Source organism: Macaca mulatta, chromosome 9 (assembly GCF_049350105.2).
Source record: "Macaca mulatta isolate MMU2019108-1 chromosome 9, T2T-MMU8v2.0, whole genome shotgun sequence".
Classification (NCBI taxonomy): Eukaryota; Metazoa; Chordata; class Mammalia; order Primates; family Cercopithecidae; genus Macaca; species Macaca mulatta.
In genome coordinates this window covers 51,704,317-51,718,452 of record NC_133414.1, presented here as the reverse complement: position 1 = coordinate 51,718,452, position 14,136 = coordinate 51,704,317, and the positions used below count along the sequence as shown (strand labels likewise).

The window sequence follows — 14,136 nt, the reverse complement described above, 5'->3', positions numbered from 1 at the left end:
CTCTCAGGCGCCCGGGCCCAAGCTGTCCACGCTTCCCCGCCCCGGCAGGAACCAGCTGTTCCCGCTGCACCAGCCAGGGGGCTGGGGTCATCCCTGCCAGGCCCGACCGTAGGCGTGGTCCCAACCGCCCCGTCCCAGGAGCGCGGGAAGCCTGGCTGTCGCCTGACAATAAGAAAATCATCATGGACAGAAGGAAAGCCGGGCGAGGCTGGGAAGGGAGCGGCTGTAATTCGGCGCCGGCCCCCTTCAATTCTCCAGCTCAGCGGCCCCAAAAGTGGGGTGGGGACGGTGATTGAGGCTCAGCTCGCTTCTTCCTTCTTACAGGTCTCGCGCCTCTGAAGCGAACTGGGCCTGGAAGGATGCTGAGGGTCGAGGGAATGGGGCTGAGGGTTGACCCAGGGAAAGGTGGGGCCGGCCCCTGGGCTCCGGTTGGAGGCGGATTCCCAGGCTGTGCAACTGCTCGCCCGTGCCCCACCCGCTCTGTGCTCTGTCAACCGAACAGCTCCGCCCTAGACTCGCGGCTGCGGAAGCGGCGGGCCGGGTGGTGATTACAACCTGGGGGAGGGGGGCTATCCTTTTGCAACCTGACCCCCAACTCCGCTCAATAACCGAATTTCCGGAAGCCGCGACCTGGAAGCTCTCGGCGCTTCTCCATCGCTGGCACGGCGGAGACGCCCGGAATCTCGGAGCCGCAGCTCCCGCCTGCAGCGCGCCTCAGCCGCCAGTGGGGAGCGCAGCGAAGCGGGGGTCCCCCGCGCATCCGGAGCGAGGCAGGCGGGCCGGAGGCTGAGGACCGGCGACCTCGTGGGACGCCGGTGCCCGCCCCTACGGGGAGCAGAGGCAGCTCTGGAAGTCGGTTGAAGGCGGAGACCGCAACCGGAGGGGCGCAGAATACTCCCCCTCCCAGCGTTCCGGGCTACGCGGGTACAATTTTAAAACTAGCGGCGAAATCCGAGTCCTGCGGCCGCGTGGTGGGTGGAATGTGGCTGCCTAGCCGAGTGCGGTCTCAGGCTGCCCCCGCTTCTGCGCCGCAAGGCCGCCCTTGAGTTCCAGGACTCTGTGGGCCCCGAGCCGCTGGCGCTCCCGGGAGTCTCCTAGCCGCGGCGGGAACGGAGCTGGGCGCCCAGACTGCGCCGGGGTCTTTTCTCTGCCCCCAGTGGCCGGAGCCGCAGACCTGCCCCTTCCCCACCGGGGCCGCGCCCTCATTCCTCGCGGCGGTACCGCGCCGCAGCCCGGGAAACTCGCAGGCCCCAGGCGGCCCGGCTGCAGCTGCGGTGGTGAAGCTGGGCCCTGCGTGCACGTGAGGTGCCCAGCAGAATCCCCGACCGCCCCGCGCCCGCGTTCTCGCCCACGACAGTGGCCGACGGCGGCGGCTGGTTCCCGGACCCGGGAGTCGGCCCTGGGACCTGCTGCTTCTCTTGGCTCCAGGCCCTCAGCCGTCTCCCTAGCCACAGCCTGCGGGGCCTAGAACTGCAGCCCCGGGCGTCCCCTCCTAAGCAGTGGCCAGGGTTGGCGGGGCGTGTGCGACCCTGGACCCAGAGATCCGCAGCAGCCGCTGCCAAGCATGGCGAGGAGCAGCGCAAGCCTCTCCCCACCGGGGCGGGGGACGGCGGACGTGGGTTAGGAACCGGCCCGGGACGTCCAGGCAGGATCGGCCACCATTCAGGGGCTGTCCCAGGCGCAGCACCAGATGCTGCCGGTGGAAGCGGCCAGGGGCAGGCTCAGCCCGGCGCAGTGAGCATAGACAGGGACCCAAAGTTTATGCCAAAAACGTGTCTTCTCCAACCTCCTCCTCAAGCCCCTGTCTCATGCTGGTTCCTATTTCTTTCTTATAATAAATAGGTCCTGTGTGCCTGGGAGCAGAGACTCGGCCCGTTCTCCCCAGACTCAGCTGTAGTCTTCAGGGACCTGGGCAAGGTCTGATTAAACCTGCCCATCTTTTGTGGAGGAAGGCCGGTTGCTCCCCTGGCCTTCACTGTGACACTAGGAGGCAAAGGCAGCCAGACCAATTGCTGGTTTCATCTGGGACTCCGCAGGTGATAAGATTGGCAATGACAGGTGGGTTGGTAGCCGGGCTGGAGTGGCATGGCCAGCTGCTGTGGGCACCGTCTTCCCTGCCTGTCACCGCTCCTAGCTGCCCAAGTAGCAAAGCAAAGTCACAGTGACAAGATCCAGAGAGAGGAAGCTCCAGCTGGAGTTGGCGCTGGTGTCAGAGGCCTTCAGAGCAGCAATGTGACAGCTTCTCATGAGGGTGGGCTCTGTCCCCAGTCCATGCCCTCCTCTAGCTTGATCCTTGTTGGCGTTTATTTCTTTGCCTTGCCATTATCTCAGCTTCGCTTCCTTCCAGGATTTCAGCTCTTAAGTGGCTCTTGGTCCACACCTGTCTCCATCTCTCCCTTCTCTTCCCCCCTCCCTAAACTCAGGACATAGTCACTCCTGCTCCTTACACACATACTCTCTTACACACACACACACACACACACACACACACACACACACACACACTCTAACATACACGCACTCTGACACTCTCCCTCCCCACCCCGCCCCACCCACAAACACACTCCCCTCTGCCTTCCACAGGAAACAAGTTTCTCTCCCAGAACCTTTATTAAGACCTGTGGAATGACCAGGATCTGGGCCCCCAATGGGTCTGTGAGTGTGAGCCTCTGTGTGTGCAAAGATGTGAGCCTGTGTGCATCCACGTGGCTGTGGAATTTCAAAAGCGTGTGTACACATGTGAGTGTGATGGTGAAGTGTTGAGAGTTGAGAGAGTGTGTGTTTGGGGTCAGTGTGACCTCGATCATGTGGACATACAGGTGAGCTGTGGCAAGGGTGGAGCAATGTGAGTGACTCTGAGTGTGGAAACTGAGCCGGGGACAGATGGACAAATGCATCCTTTGAGTTCTGGGAGGCTGCCACCCCATACCTTGTTGAACTACTCCCTCTTTGTCATCCTGTACACCCTCAAATCAGGATGGTAGCGGGAAAGGGGAATGAAGCTGCTGACCTCTGGGAAGGGGCCTGCCCACTCACTGGGCCTGTCAGCTCCTAATCTGTTACATGTTACTGTAAATACTTACAAATCCCAGCTGCTGAGGAGCAAGACATCCTCCACCAGCCAGCTGGGGCCCCTGGCCTGGAAGTTGGTGGGGAGGGAGCTAGAGAGCAAGACACATGGGGGAGGGAAGCAGGGGACCCCATCGGAGAGGCTGGCATCAGGGACTCCTGAGTTCAGCTCGTAGTTTTGCCAAAGGTTAGCCTGGGTGCCCCAATATTTCTTCAGGAACTGCAGAGCCAGAAATACCGTCCACGCCTCTGCCTCAGGAAGCTCCCCTACCTCTGCCTGATGAAGAGACTCCCCCTCAACAGCCAGCTTCCTGTCTTCTAGTCACATCTTTCAAGTAAACGGGTAAAGAGAGAGGTCTTCTTGCCTTTTTTTGGAGAGGGGCCATCTCACTATGTTGCCCAGACTGGTCTCTAATTCCTGGCTTCACGTGCTCCTCCTGTCTCGAGCTCCCAAAGCATAGCAATTACAGGTGTGAGCCAAGACACCCAGCAGCTTCTTACTCTTTAAATGACACACAAAATTCTCCTGGAGTTTCTGGAGGGGATTGTCTCTTTGAACTCAGAATCTTTCCCAGGACACCTTGATCAATCCATCAGGCTCTTACTAGATTGGAGGCTGAAGACACTGCAGCTCGGTGAACCCCTTTGCAAGGGTCTGCTCCGCAGCTCTTGAGGGGAGCGAAAGCATTTTCATCTGGCCTCACCCCCATCTGCAGCCAGCTCTTTCACTTCTGGAGCTGGGCTGATTGTGATAACCTGGAGGAGGGGGAATTAGTTGGGATGACTCACTTGCTGGAGCCCATCAACACTGGCCCAGGCTTGTGGCCAGATGCCTGGTTAACCAGCCCAATAGAGCTTCCTTTCTCAGGAAGAGAATGATTATTGATTATTGGTCCTCTTTACCCATTCATTGCCCAGGACAGTGTCAGGTGCACCACAGGCCCCTGGGCATTTGTGTGGCATCATCAGCCTTATGCCTGGATCACCAAGTCAAACTTTCCTATTAGCTCTTGGTGGCAAACTCGAATTCCTTCTGTCAGAAGGCACCACAAGGCCCAGATGTCCTGGGCCTCCCACCTTAGGCAAGCCCAACATGACACAGAAACCCCTGACACCGAGCCAAGATCTATCCCCTTGTCTGGCTTGAATTTCAGATTTATTAATGGTGAGCCCTCCTGGCCCACAGTGGGACTCCCCTTGGCCTTACACAGGTAATGCCTATATCCTGGCCTAGGCTTTTGCAAGAATCCAGACTCTGGGAAGGACGTGGAGTGGAGGAAAAACCAGGCAGAGGGAACCCCATGATATTGAGGGGCTCTGGGTGCTGTATGGGACACCCCGCTGGAAACTTGCCCCTAATGGGGCCTCAAAGCCAGGCAAGCAGGGGCTCCTTCTCTACCAGAGTTTAGAAGCCAGGACCGCAGCTTCCCATCTTATTCTCAGGATGCAGGTTAGTTGTTTTCCCTCAGATGAGGGAGTCTAATGTTCCAGTTTTATAAGATGAAAAGAAGGGCTGAGGTGAGGCCCCTTCTGCCACTTTGCTGAGTCCAGAGCTGTGATGAAGTGAAGAGGGAGAAAGCACAGGGCAGGACAAAGAATGGGGCCCAGGGGCCTGGAAGTTTTCCTTGGCAGAAGTCAACTTGCCCCATCCCTGAGAAAACTCTAACCTTCTCAGCTGCAGGGAGGAAGGCTGGGACTGGGGAGGAGAGGACAGGGAGGGGCAACAGTCTGGTGCTCTGTGCTCTAAGAGAGAAGTCTGATGATGGCAAGTGACCCAGGAAGGGTTAAGAATATTCCTAAAGTAGACAAGCCACAGCCTAAGCCAGTCCATGAATACCTCCTCTGAAGAGCAGATCTGTAGCCTGATCTTTGCCTCACTGCCTGCTGTCTGGCCTGGCTGTTAATTAAGCCTCCCACCCTGTCCCTTCACCAACTCCTGTCATAGTGGGGATGGGGTAGGAGTAGTCAGAGGGGCCAAGTCTCCCCAGTCAACAGGGAACTCCAGCTGGGCCCAGGAGCACTGGGGCTCAGTGTCCACCCCCCATCTACACTTCTGGTCTGAGTCAGGTAGGGGGACACAGGGGGACAGAGAGGCAAAGTGCAGGCCTTGTGCATGGGATGGAGGCTGCCAGAATAGAGAGCAGCCAAATTCTCCCACCCGCACACGTGCATCACCAGCCATGCTCAGGTGAGACTTCCAAGATCATCATCAAACACCAGCTTCTCCTAGCTGTGTGTTCCCCTTCACTTAGGGTACCTTGGAGTGGGATGGACAGGGAGGAGTAGGGAGGGCCCTTCATGAACAAACTATGTCTTTGCTTCAGGGGCAAAACTGGGTACATAATTTATGGGACCCAGTGTGAACTGAAAATGTGGAATACGTTGTCCAAAAATTGTTAAGAATTTCAAGACAGTGATAGCAGAACATTAAACCAAGTTCAGGTCCCTTCTGAGTGTGGGACCTTTGCCACTGCACAGGTGGCACCTCTGAAGCCAGCCTTGTGCAAGGGTTTGATTTAATGAACATTTACTAAGATCCCACTGCTCAGCTCTTCTGGCTCTGTGATATGATCTGGCTCTGTGTCCCCACCCAGATCTCATCTTGGTTTTAATCCACATGTGTTGGGGGAGGGACCTCCTGGGAGGTGATTAGATCATAGGAGTGGTTCCCCCATGCCGTTCTCATGATAGTGAGTGAGTTCTCACAATATCTGATGGTTTTATAAGGGGCCTTTTCCTCTTTGTTCTGCACTTATCTCTGAATTGGCTCGGGAGATAGTACCATAAAGCCCCTGCGTTTGTGTCCGGCAGATAACACGCAGAGCCCCACACCTATCACCTTGTGATGATTTTAAGCCACTGCACCTGGAACTGTTTGTTTTCCTGTAACCATTTGCCTTTTTAACTTTTTTGCCTGTTTTACTTCTGTAAGATTGCTACAGCTAGAATCCCCCTCCCCTCGCTAAAACAAAGTATAAAAGAAAATCTATCCCCTTCTTAGGGGCCGAGAGAATTTTGAGCGTTAGCCGTCTCTTGGTCGTCGGCTAATAAAGGACTCCTTAATTTGTCTCAAAGTGTGGCATTTCTCTCTAACTCGCTTGGTTACAAAACAATGTTAGGTAGGATTTAAAATATTTAATAGATTTTAAGGTGAGATTAAAATATTTTTATATTTTTTAGGTGAGTTTCAGCTTCTCAGACATGCCATTGCCAATTAACCAGTCCAAAGAAAGAAATGGAAGCCCTAAAACGTGATGAGATGTTTCCGCGCACACGTGGCCAGTTGATAGCTTAACTAGGCCTTAAGAGCTAGTGTCTGCCTCCTGGTTCCCACTTTCCCATCTTGCCCAAACCAGGGCTATAGACCTTTTATACTAATATATGCCTTTTATACTCCTGGGCCCTGACCCTACAGTGGCTTTGTCTCCCCCACTAGGTGCATGCCTGCTGGGCTGGGTGGGATGGAGTTCCGAAGAGCCCGCACCTGGGGTCAAACAGGCCTGAGTTTCAATCTTGCTCTTCCTTTTACCTTTTTCCTTTTATCCTGGGCAAGTCACGGAACCTCTCTGAGCCTCAGCATCCTCATCTCCAATGTGGAGATCATGCTTAGTCCTTAGACTTCTGGTGAAGAGTAACTGAAATAGAGTGTGTAAAGCCTCAGACACATATCAGTACCCGGGCAACAGCAACAGCATCCATTTATCCTTCATTCAATAAACATTTCATGATCCTTCCAGAACCTAGGAGTCTTTTGCCCCCACCCAATCCCCATCCCCATCCCCATCCCCATCCCCGTTTTCATCCTCATTCCCATCCCATCCAATCTGTCAGTAAGTCAGCCAATCCCACCTTCTACCTCCCCAAGTCAGGCTACCATCAGCTTTCACCTGGACCATACTGGTGAGGAACCCTACAAATGTAAAGAATGTAGCAAAGCTTTTAACTAGGGCTCATTCCTTACTAAACGTCAGATAATTCATACTGGAGAGAAACCACTCAAATTTAATGAATGTGGCAAAGCCTTCAACCAGTACTCAACCCTTACACAACATTGCAGAATCCATAGCAGAGAAAAACTAAAACTATAAAGAATACGGCAAACCCTTTAAAAGGTGCTAAAACCTTACTCAACACAAAAGAATTCACAGCAGAGAAAAACCGCAAATTCAAAAAATGTGGCAAAACCCTCAACTCATGCTCACACCTCCCTCAACATTAGAAAATAAGTACTGGATAAAAATCTTATACACATAATTATTTTGAAAAGACCTTTGTACATGCTGTACACCACAGAGGACACCAGAGTAATTACACTGGAAAAAATTATAAACATAAAGCAGTTAGCAAAACCTTTAATTGATACTTTAATCTTACTCAACAGATAATTCCTATGAGTGAGAACCTCTACAAATGAAATAATTGTAGAATAGCCTTTGTTCAAAATGTATACCTTAAAAAACACCAGAGAGCTTCTACTGGAAAGAAACTTTACAGGTACAATAAATGTGGGAAATTAATTAAAAAATATCAACTCTGAAAATTTGATAAATAAAAATAAAAATTGGATTAATCACCCTAGAAACAACTAGGAAACTCACAGTGGTATACATTACTCTAAATCAGAGTGTTTATTATGAAGAATAATCCAAAGTCCAAACAATAAAATAATTTAATTGTATGTTTCAAAAACCAGAGATTGATGGAGCAATAGATATATTCAGTGTATACTTTTTTGGTAATGACAGTATTTGAAATTATTTGAGCAAATCTTATTAATATAATTAAACTCTTGAGTTATCTGATGCTTTTTCTTCATTTGTAACATTTAAGTAAAAGTGTGAAGTGGATTTGTGCCACCCGTTAGCTACTACAGGATCTTATATATTATGTGAAGATCATTCACATGGAAGATTAAGGGTACAAAAATCTAAATGAATGTGGGTGCTCTTAGATTTGACATATAACAGTGTTGTAAGTCATGCATGAGTCAGGTATTCAGGATACAATTCTTCTGCATTAAATTATGAGACAGGGGCACTCTGAGATTTAGAAATAAATAGTTTTACCAACGAGTTATTCGGGAGAAAAAGCTGAGCTTTTTGGATACACCTTTATAGTAGCAATAGTTAGAAGTCCTGAATGTTAGTTGGTGTAGTAGCAGTAAAGAAATTTTCACACGTTAGAGAAATGTTCAGATGTAACTCCTATCAGTTAGGATGTAGATTTATTGTGAACTCAATTTTCTAAATACTTAACCTCAGATTTTTTAAAAAAGGATGCCCATTTTTTACATAGAGCATGGTATCAGAAAGACAAGAATGCTTTGTGAGGGTTTGTAATCTACATTTTAGCCTTTGAGGATACAGCAGGTTTTGAAATGTCTTATTTAATTTATGTGTATACTTAATTTGTTTTAACAATTAAAACTAAACTTTTTTTAACACTGTTGTGTATTGAATGACATGTTATCCTACAAAAATATTAACCTATTAACCTTGCTTAAGATTCTAGATAGCATATGATAATTACATACTATTGGATAACCTAGCCCCATCTCTAGCAATTTTTATTCCCAGTGGTGTTAAACTCTAAATAGTTCCAAGAATATTAATTCCATATATCAAGAACATTAATTCCATAAGTTGTATTTTATTCTTTTATTGTAACTACTGGGACTTTATCATGGCCATAATGAAAATTTTATAGGAGTATAATAATAAACTATAATCTTTCTATAACATTTGATCCTATAATGTCTTTTCTACATGCCACCCCTCTGGGCCTATAAAATATACACAGAGGGCCAGGCGTGGTGGCTCATGCCTGTAATCCCTGCACTTTGGGAGGCTGAGGCAGTCAGATCACCTGAGGTCAGGAGTTCGAGACCAGCCTGACCAACACGGGGAAACCCCGTCTCTACTAAAAATACAAAAATTAGCCAGACGTGGTGACACATGCTTGTAATTTCAGCTACTTGGGAGGCTGAGGCAGGAGAATCACTTGAACCTGGGAGGTGGATGTTGTGATAAGCCAAGATCCTGCTGTTGCACTCCAGCCTGGGCAACAAGAGTGAAACTACACCTCAAAAATAAATAAGTAATACACACACACACACACATACACACACACACACACACACGCACAGAGAGTTTTGGATTTTATTTATAACAAATATACAAATATGCAAATCTAAAGTTTAGGAATATGAGCACTATGGAACAATTAATGTGTGCGTGTGTATGTGTGTGTGTGTGTGTGTGCAAGCAAGAGAGAGAGAGTTCCTATCTTGAGAATGAGAAGAAGAAACAGAAAATATTAGAACAAAACAGATTATTTTAAAAAGTTGATGTTTTAATAGCAATCTAGAAACCTCACAGATAATGAAATAAATTGATGGTCCCTACATTGAATTCATTTATTCAAAAATATGTCTCCCTTAGTACAAGTCCTGTGTTTTTTGCCTATTACTCATGTGAGAACTATTACATGATTTACACGTTCCAGCATTCATTAGGTTTTGTTTATATATTCTGCTAATAGTTCTGTTCATATAATCTACTAATGGACACTTTTATGAAATTTAATGGTATTCAGAAATTAATTCAAAGATGTAATTCCATGGTAAGTATAATAAGTTATATTTTATTTAATGTATACATTCCATTTTTTCTACTCAATTGAAGAACTGTATTGAAGCCATTTTTAATTGTTCCATTCTCTTTTTATAAGTAGCATCATAAGGTTTTCTGACTATACTGTAACAGTTGAATCAGGTGAAAACTTGTGAGGCCTCACGAATCAAGGCGTTGTTTTAACACGTCTATAGAGTAAACTAATAACCAAGACAATTCTGGGTGTTTATTCGATGCTCCAGAATTAGTAGTAAAGTATTCCTATTGAAATGTATTTGTAGCTCCAGGTAAGAGACTGAAACATCCAGTCCAGAAGTGACATTACTTCTACATGTAGCGAGAGAACATCTGTATCCAGGCAGCACAATTGGCTCCATGAATTTAGAAGACGTAGTTCTATCTGCTTTATTTTCTAATTATTTGTAGTTTCTCATTGTCTCTTCACCCTCAGCTCCACATTCATTACAACTCTTCTCCTACGCCTGTGCTGTGGCTGCAACTTTCTCAGCGCTCTCTCCACCCAAGGTCATGTCACACAGGGCTTTCTTGGTTCTCATGAGTGGGATGGAATTCTTTAATGCAATGAGAAGTAGTTTTAACTGAGAAGTTTGTATCCATTTGAAAGCTTTAAATACAACATACTGACCACTTAATTGAGATAAGAGGGAAAGAGTCTCATGATCCAGAGGATTGAACCAGGTAGCCAGCTCTGTGGCGGATGTGGAGACAGAGAAACACGATGATGACGTTCTTCTCAGAGAGGTAGATACGACCTACTGAAAGAAAATATGGGGAACACTTCTGGAATTAAAGTGGAAGTGAGTTTTTAAAAATCACTTTGAGGTCATAGGGTAGCTACTGGTGATGTCATCTCAAGGAAATATGTAACAGAGATAAAAAGGGGATGTGGGGAATGTGGTCCATTTTGAGGATTAGGGAAGTGGTATTGGGTCTTTATGACTTATGGGACTTATTTAGCAGTAGTGCAGACCATCAGCTGCTGGGAAACAGAGCTTGTTGTACTTTCTCAGGCCTAGATCGGGGCAGTGAGAAGATGAGGTGGTGGCTGAAGCAAACTCTGTGGGCACAGCTTTAAGATGTTATGTTGTCAGACAAGATGTTCGGGGTGATGATGCCTTTGGGAGACTGTACTAGGCAGGATTGGCAGGTGCTGTGGTTACTCATACTCCAGTATCTTGGGAGATGATCACAAAATATAACCTCAATTTAGTTTTAATCCACTGTAGATGGGTGATTTTCCAGGGAAGCTGACCCACAGGTGGCAGGGCCCTTCCTGACTTCCACCCAGCCTATGGATCAGTGTAGTCCTGTGGTCCTGGCTTTGTGAGAGGCACTGGCAAAAATGGGGGAGCAGTTGGCCAGTCAGATGCAGTGAGCATTTTATCCTCAAACATTCCAACCAGCGTTTAGCAGGAAAGTTCCCAGGTTCTTTCACAGTCAATGTTCCGTTTTCACCCAGGCTGTCTAGAGTAGAAAGTGGAGTGTCAATTTTTGGAAATAGATGCAACAAAGTTGGGTAGCTCACACATTTAACATTGGTACAATTGAAATACAATAATGCATCTCACTCTGTAGCTTCGAGTTTGTGTTCAGATGTACGAAGAAAAGACTGTTGGATAGTATCAGAATAGAATATGTGTATTTGTCTTATTTTCACTGTGAATAGGTAGCATCCCAGGACTGATGCCACAGTGCAGTGGTCTTATTGAATACCAGTTTGTTTTCATTTCCTCAAACCATATTCCAAACAGCAATGAGGAGAAAATGTAAAGCTAACAGGACATAGGGAATTAGGTATGAAGCCATTTCTCTTTAATTCAGAGAAGGCCATCATTGCCAGGAACTTCTCTCTAAACCTCATTGACCAGAACCGTATCCTGTGGCCACTCTATGAAGAAACATCTCTCGGGCACTGGAAGACACATGAGCATGTGATTGGGAATGGCTATTGTTACTTGTGCTGTTTTACAAGATCTGACAAAAAGGCCATCCTTTGTGCACTAGAACAGGGTGTTATCAAAATCCTCAAGTTCAAAATACACTCTTTCCACATGCGCAAGAATTTAATTGCATATGTAAATGATGTGTCCATTCTTTAGAGGTGTGCTTAAAGAGCTATTTAATTGATTGTTGTTTATGACTCTATGATGGACATTATTATGATAGTATAATGGTTTAATAATAAGAAAACTATATTCATGAAATATAACATATCTTAATCTTTGGCCACATGTATTATATCTTATTTGTTGAAAGGTTTACTGTTTGTTTTAAATTGTATTATTATGATGCTTGACATGAGTGCAAGTTTAGGTTCAGGGTTAGGCTAGGGTTAGCACAAGTTATTGGAATGGTGATCACTGGAAGCACAGTAGGGAAGTGAGAAAAGGAAGAGTAAGAAGCCAACAGAAGCTGTTTTTCTTTTTTTTCTTTTATTATACTTTAAGCTCTGGGATAAATGTGCAGAATGTACAGGTTTGCTACATAGGTATACATGTGCCATAGTGATTTGCTGCACCCATCAACCTGTCAGCTACATTAGGTATTTCTACTAATGCTATCCCTCCCCTAGCCCCTATCCCCTGACAGGCCCCAGTGCGTGATGTTCCCCTCCCTGTGTCCATGTGTTCTCATTGTCCCACTCCCACTTATGAGTGAGAGCATGTAGTGTTTGATTTTCCGTTCTTGTGTTAGTTTGCTGAGAGTGATGGTTTCCAGATAAGCTGGGTTTTTTTTTTAAGATTTATTTTATTGATAATAATGTTTATTGAATTTTGGTCACCTTTATAACATCATGTTGGGCCAAACCTCATTAACTACAATGAAGAAGGCACCAGGTTCAAGAGGTTAAAGAAGAGACTCAGCATCAGCAAATGATCCATGGGGTTTAATAGGGGTTTCCATGCTGGGGAGAGTCCAGTGGTGATCAGCTGGGCAGGAGAGCTGTCGTACAGAAACAGTCCGGGACTGGCAGGCTGGAAAAGGTATCTGCATCACATACAGTCTAGAGCTGATGGGCCAGACAAGGTACCCACCTTACATATAGTCTAGGGGGTGGCACGCTGGACAAGATAACTGTGCAGCTCAGTGCCAGTAGGATAGGCAGGAGAACTGCAACCATTTGCCAACAGCATGCAGGTTATACAGCATTTTCACTTATACCCTACCCTTAATAACCTCCTCAAGGCAAACTTTATTTAACATAAAACGCAGGACTTCAATCCCACAGGACAGATCGGGGGCTCAAATATTCCTTACAGATGAGGAACGAATCTCCAAGGTGGCTGCTCCCAGTTTTCCTAGCAGGAAACACATATTCAGATGCATCTGCCATACAAGGTCATTCTCAGGGTATGCTTCCGTTATTGCTCTCAGGTGTGTTTACCCTACAGCCCATCCCAGGATACTGGAATGGCCCCCACATTCTGATAACGCCATTTTAAAAAACTTTCCTGGGGCAAGGTATGCAAAGGAGCATTGTAGCCAGATGCCACAGCAGCAGGACAGACTACAGCAACAATGAAATCATGAATACAATAACAACCGGTAGGCTATTCCCAGCGCTTGGGAGTTGATCTTGGCTATGCCATGGCAGGCCCTTAGTGGAGGAAAGGAGCAGCTCTCCATGAGATCACAGCCTATTTTGTTCTGGAGAAAGGTCACTGACTGTGCCCAGTCAGCAAAGAAGTTTTCTGCACATCATCTATGGGTGGAAAATGAGATGTTTAGTGGATACAAGCAAGGGCAAGTCATGACCCTTTAGCAAGACACAGAAAGTTGTGTTGCTCTATTGGAGCACACCCTTGGCAATGGCCTGGTGCCTGGTTTACAGTACCAAATGTATTGGCCCCCTCTGTGACACAGAAGGACAGAGCAAGACACCAAGCCTACTACAATGATCCACAATGAGGATGATTGCCCGTTGAGTAATAGAGGATCAGGACTCATTATTCCGGAGGTATGAGAGGGAGTAGGATGCAGGAGAAGTGTGAACTGTATATCTTGTTCTAGACCCTTCCCCCATAGAGTGGGAAATTGAACCATTAGAGGACTGGTTTTCTTTTTCTAGGGTCACTAATAATGTGGGCAGGTCCTGTGGCAAGGAAAACACTAGGTTTCCACGAGTCTCAGGCTGAGGCAAAGGTGTGTCAGGAATTGGGTCCTGTCCATCTTGTATGAAGGAGGAAACCTATACAGGTCAATGGCCTCTATCAAAGACTGCCCTTCAGCTGCCACATAGGTGATAGGGCCAAGCACCAAATACAGTTCTGTGCTTAAGGGGTTATTGGTTAATGTGCTCCTTTGTGACAGGCATGCATGCCATGTGGTCATAGTCTGTGTCTGGGCACTTTCAGACTTCATTCTCTAGATAGCAGCCTTCAGCCAACCTGCCATGGACACTGGGCACATGGCA

The 14,136-nt window shown here is 47.2% G+C and overlaps 1 long non-coding RNA gene across 1 annotated transcript; it reads left to right on the top strand.

Annotated features, from left to right (window-relative positions):
- The first annotated feature begins 238 nt into the window (after positions 1 to 238).
- LOC114675831 (uncharacterized) lies at positions 239 to 6,143 on the top strand. The gene is made up of 2 exons (XR_003726680.2): positions 239 to 2,058; positions 3,287 to 6,143. It is a non-coding gene; the product is annotated as an uncharacterized LOC114675831 (long non-coding RNA).
- Positions 6,144 to 14,136: the final 7,993 nt, after the last annotated feature.